We start from the raw sequence: 6,221 nt of genomic DNA on the forward strand, positions 1-6,221 counted from the left end.
TGTCAGCGGAAAGTTATTTTTCCTCGGCATCCTTTGATTTTCTTGATCTTCTGGCTCCTTTCTCTCCATGCTCTTTGCCTTTGTTGTGATTCTTGTCCCTTTGTTGATGTGTGGTACTTCTCCTTTTTGCTTTATGCTTTTACAAATGAACACACTGATGGGTACATGGGATTGGTTTGATAAACTCCCATACATTGAAGTTCGGTATACATGTTTTTTTTAATGAATTTTGATGGATAGACAATCATTGAAAGGGCTTGACATGGCAATGGATTTTGGAGAAGTGCAAATAGCTTACAGTTACACTAGTTCTGCAATGGAAGCAAAAATTTTCAAGGTACAATTCTTGGACCAATGTAAGGAGTTTCCTGTAAGAAGTCAGCGAGTGGTTTGGACCTCTTTAGCCATGATAGCTGGCATTCCTCATGGCATAATTTCCATTTCCATCACCAGATGATTCACTTTCTTGTCTAGAATATGGAATATCTCGATAGTATGTACAATTTCTGCCATCTTTTTCAAAATAAGGAGCCAAGAAATCTAGTACATCACAAGCTATTACTGCTATGAATTCGTGTATATTACCTCCACTTGTCGGGTGAAGCACCAATGGTTTACAAGGTGCTGACATGGTCCTATCAACAACTAATTTTGCAAGCTAGATTGTGTTGCATCACCACTGTTAACCTAGTCATAAGCCTTGACATCCATTGATCCATATAGAAGTTTGCTAAAGATAGTCATGCCTGGATGATGGTGAAGAGGTATTACAAGTAAAGTAGGTAGGTGGAAGATCCCCATAGAGAACTCATCACACTCATATATGTGCATATATGATATGATTGGAGGTGAACAAGATTTTTTTGAGCGATGCCTAGCCCTATTCCTTTTCTCTATCCAGATAGAGTCAAAACCTCCATTTGCTTGTTGAGGTGGGATTTCATACAATCCAACATTAGGCGGTTTGATATTGTCTAGAAGAAGGCAGACTCTCTGCAATGCGTGAGGAGAGAATGGAGGTCCTAACGGTGTGAAGGCTTCTCTACACGCCTCATACTTCCACTACACTACAGGCATAGGCTCTGCTCTCAGATCCTCTTCTTCGGCAGGGTCAAAGCCCGAGGTCTTTAAGGAGCGCTCCTCTTCCAAGCACATGATGAAGATGATGACACGAAGAGGCCCAATGTCATGAGAACCTATGTTAATATAGGGGCCTCCTACAACTGCTGGAGGGGGGAATGGCCTACTGAGATCTATGACAGGCAGCTTGCCATGGCTAGAGGCTCCTAGATAGAAGGGGAAAACCACCCTTGCAGCTGCAAACAATAGGAGACCACCTACTACAATTCCATTACAAAGACATGACATCTCTCTTTCCTTTGTCTCATTGATAGACGATAGACAATAGACTCTATGTGTGTGTGTGTGTGTGTGCATGTGTGCATGTGTGTGTGTGTGTGTGTGTGTGTGTGTGTGTGCGTGTGTGTGTGTGTGTGTGTGTGTGTGTGTGTGCGTGCAAGTCTATGTCAAAGATGAATTTAGAAAAGAAATTACACCACTAGAAACCTAGCTCAACTATGGCTTTGATACCATGTTGAGAATCATGGACCTAGAAGTAGATGAGCTATGGTGGACGCAAATGAAACACGGGATACATGATTAGAATGATAAATTGTAACTCAAGTGAATTAAGTTCCAAGATAGATTAGCTAGGACTCATAAACACAATCTTGAGTGACTCAAACTAATTGTTCCATTACATTGAAATGAGTGTCAATTACATGCTTATATAGTTTTTGGATAGTACCACTATTCTCATTGTGCATATGGTATTTTGGACATCTCTTCCTAGAGCATTTATCATTGTCTCTCTCTCATACAAAGTCACTTGTGAGCAAGCCTCTATGGGAGTACATACAAGCATCATTCGCTATTCTCAACACCCCCCATCAAATGAAGAGTTCCTACCCTTGCTAGCTTTTGCCCCCCTGCATGCAAACATGGCTTGGGAGACTAGCTCTTTGGCAACCTAGTCAAGTTAAGGCTTGAAACTTTACATATTTGGTAAGGGCTTTTACATCCACTATGGGAAAAGTTCTTTGTTGTCAGCAACGGAAAGTTCTTTTTCCATGCTTCTTCGGTATCCTTTGATTTTCTTGATCTTCTGGGTATCTTTGATTTTCTTGGCCTCCTTGGTCTTCATGCTCTTTGCCTTTGTTGTGATTCTTGTCCCTTTGTTGATGCATGGTACTTCTCCTTTCTGCTTTATTCTTTTACAAATGAACACAATGATGGGTACATGAGAATTGGTTTGATAAACTCCCATACATTGAAGTTCGAGATACATGATTTTTTTTTGTGAATTTTGATGGATAGACAATCATTGAAAGGTCTTGACATGGAAAAAGATTTTGGAGAAGTGCAAATAGCTTATAGTTACACTAGTTCTGCAATGGAAGAAAAAAATTTCAAGGTACAATTCTTGGACCCATGTAAGGAGATACCTTTAACAAGTCAACTGGTGGTTTGGACCTCTTTAGCCATGATAGCTGGCATTCCTCATGGCATAATTTCCATTTCCATCACCAGATGATTCACCTGCTTGTCTAGAATATGAAATATCTCGATAGTATGTACAATGTTTGCCATCTTTGGCAAAATAAGGAGCCAAGAAATCTAGTACATGACAAGCTGTTACTGCTGTGAATTCATGTATATTACCTCCACTTGTTGGGTGAAGCACCGATGGTTTACAAGGTGCTGACATAGTCCTATCAACAACTAGTTTTGCAAACTAGATTGTGTTGCATCACCACTGTTAACCCAGTCATAAGCCTTGACATCCATTGATCCATATAGAAGTTTGCTGAAGACAGTCATGCCTGGATGATGGTGAAGATGTATTACAGCTAAAGTAGGTATGTTCCTTTTCTCTATCCTGATAGAGTTAGAACCTCCATTTGCTTGTTGAGGTGGGATTTCATACAATCCAACATTAGGTGGTTTGATATTGTCTAGAAGAAGGCGGACTCTCTGCAATGACTGAGGCGAGAATGGAGGTACTAACGGTGTGAAGGATTCTCTGCACACCTCATACTTCCACTACACTACAGGCATAGGCTCGGCTCTCAGATCCTCTTCTTCGGTAGGGTCGAAGTCCGAGGTCTTTAAGGAGAGCTCCTCTTCCAAGCACATGATAATGATGACGACACAAAGAGGCCCAATCTCATGAGAATCTACGTTAATGTAGGGGCCTCTTATAGTTACTAGGTGGGGAAATGGCCTACTGAGGTCTATGACAGGTAGCTTGCCATGGCTAGAGGCTCCTAGATAGAAGGAGAAGACCACCCCTACAGCCGCAAACAACACGAGACCACTTGCTACGATTCCATTACAAAGACATGACATATCCCTATCCTTTGTCTCATTGATAGACAATAGACAATATACTCTGTGTGTGTGTGTGTGTGAAAGATGAATACAGCAAAGAAATCACACCACTAGCTACCTAGCTCAACTATGGCTCTGATACCATGTTGAGAATCATGGACCTAGAACTAGAAGAGCTATGGTGGACACAAATCAAACATAGGATACATGATTAGAATGAGAAATTGTAACTCAAGTGAATTAGGTTCCAATATAGATTCACTTGGACTCATAAACACAATCTTGAGTGACTCAAACTAATGGTACCATTACATTGAAATGAGTGTCAAGTACATGCTTATATAGCTTTTGGATAGTACCACTATTATCGCTGTGCATATGGGATTTTGGACATCTCTTCCTAGAGCATTCATCATTGTCTCTCTCTCATACAAAGCCACTTATGGGCAAACCTCTATGGGCATACATGTTGGAAGAGAGAGGGGGAGAGACAACGTAATGGAGCTACTGCCTGACCTTCAGGTCGTTCATCATATTTCATTTTTTCATAGACTACAAACATAACATAAGTGTGTACAATAGTACTAAGGTCTGTAGGACCATTCACATTGGGTCTAAGACCATCGACTTATTTAATGTCCCACACTTGTTGATACAACTGGACACAGCTAATGTCGGTCATACATACTACAAGCTTGATATTCTAACACTCCCCCTCAAGCTCAAATCATCTGATGAACTCCAAGTAGCTGTCTAAAACTACTGAACTTATCTTTACCCAAAGACTTAGTAAAGATATCTGCAACCTGTTCATCAGTCTTCACATGCATAAGATCTACTCTCCTTGCAAGAACCATCTCTCTAATAAAATGGTAGTGTACCTCTATGTGTTTTGTCCTAGCATGGTATACTGGATTTGTTGCCAGGAGTACACTACTGAGATTGTCACATAATAACGTCACTGGAGCATCCACCTAAATATCCAAATCAGCCATAAGCTTGAGCAGCCATGAAATCTCACATGCTGCCAATGCAGCACCCCTGTACTCTGCCTCAGAGCTAGACAATGCAACCGTTGGTTGCTTCTTGCTGCTCTAGCTGATCATGCCACTTCCAAGGCCAAAATCATAACCACTCGTATATCTGCGACTCATATGAGCATCCTGCCCAATCCGCATCTATGTATCCAACTAGTTTCAAGGGCTTATCTCTCATATAGAACAGCCCATAATCTATATTGGACTTAACATATCTTATAATCCGCCTAACAGCATCCAAATGTGGCTTCCTGGGCTTCTGCATAAACTGACTTATGAGCCCAATTGCATAACTCAAATCCGGTCTAGTGATGTGGTCAAGTAGATCAGACTTCCAACCATCTGCCTATACATAGTCACATCCTAAATTTCAGCTCCAGTGCTAATGTCCAGCTTGACATTCTGATCAAGGGGTGTATCCAATGGTTTGCATTCAGCCATGCCATATTTCTTCAGCATTTCCATGGCATAATGTTTCTACATCAGCCATAAACCATTTTCAGCCTTGATTACCTCAATACCCAAAAAGTATTTCAATTCATCTAGATCTTTCATGTCAAATTCAGATTTTAGCATCTTCATTACATGTTGTATGCCCAAGTTATCATCACCAATGATTATCAAATCATCAACATATATGACTAGCACTACCAAGCCACTGTCGATCTTCTTTGTAAATAGGCTGTGATCAGCCCCACCGATAGTAAAACCCAACCTCTGCAAGTAGTTACTGATCCTAGCATGCCAAGCTCTCGGAGCCTGCTTCAGCCCATACAGTGCCTTTTTCAGCTTGCATATATAATGCTGAAAATCAGGGTGAACATACCCTTCTGGTTGAACCATATAGACATCCTCTGCTAAGTCACCATTAAGAAATGCATTCTTAACATCCATTTGCTGTAATTTCCATGCTCTAGCAGCAGCCAAAGCAATCACAGTGCGTATGGTTGCCATCTTGGCAACAAGGCTGAATGTTTCCTCATAATCAAGTCCATACTGTTGGGCATACCCCTTAGCAACCAGCCTGGCTTTGTACCTTTCCACACTACCATCTGACTTGAATTTGATTTTGTAGACCCATTTGCAGCCAATGGTCTTTTTTCCTTCAGATAGTGGCACAAGATCCCATGTCTTATTTTCAGCCAAGGCATTCATTTCTTCATCCATACCTGCATACCGGTTCTCATTTTCCACTGCTTCAGCATATGTACCTGGTTCTTTGATCTCCATCACTTTTGTCATGTAAGCATAATACTTAGCAGTGTATCCACTATATGTCAACTTGTCAATAGGGTATCTAACTCTCTGTGAGCATCTAAGCTGTGGTGCACTGCTCGATTCCCCTCTCTCATGAGGCGAAATGTACCTGCTCTACCTTGTGCCAAGCATATAGACAGTTGGAATACCAAGTTCACTGTCTAAAGTGTCAGTAGACTCATATCCAGAAGTCATCCCTCTAGCTATCAACATCCTAGATACATCCTCAGTAACTTTCTCTTTTCCTTTGTCCACGACATCATATCTCCCCCTCACTGACATACTCGTGTCAGTGGACGGTGAGCTCCTCAATCTCCCTGTCCATGGGGATACTGTTTGACTACTAGGTCCTGTCATAGTAGTGCTCTACTGCATATCAACTGTAGATACATGAGGGGAAGGCATATCCAATGGCACTGTTGTCGGTGATACATACCAAGAACCCATCTCATAAAAAATAACATCCCTGCTCACCAAGGTCTCCCTGGTAGAGGGATCATAACTTTTGTATGCCTTCTTCTCCTGCGAATATCCAAT

General features: G+C 41.4%; 2 pseudogenes; both read right to left on the reverse strand.

Annotated features, from left to right (window-relative positions):
• Nucleotides 1–332: 332 nt before the first annotated feature.
• On the reverse strand, nt 333–1,924 carry LOC148024607 (plant cysteine oxidase 1-like; annotated as a pseudogene).
• A 544-nt stretch (nt 1,925–2,468) lies between these two features.
• On the reverse strand, nt 2,469–5,602 carry LOC148024608 (plant cysteine oxidase 1-like; annotated as a pseudogene).
• Between the last annotated feature and the right edge of the window lie 619 nt (nt 5,603–6,221).

The sequence above is a fragment of the Lygodium microphyllum genome, chromosome 15 (assembly GCF_053477565.2).
Source record: "Lygodium microphyllum isolate KBCC chromosome 15, Lygodium_microphyllum_v1.1.10, whole genome shotgun sequence".
Classification (NCBI taxonomy): Eukaryota; Viridiplantae; Streptophyta; class Polypodiopsida; order Schizaeales; family Lygodiaceae; genus Lygodium; species Lygodium microphyllum.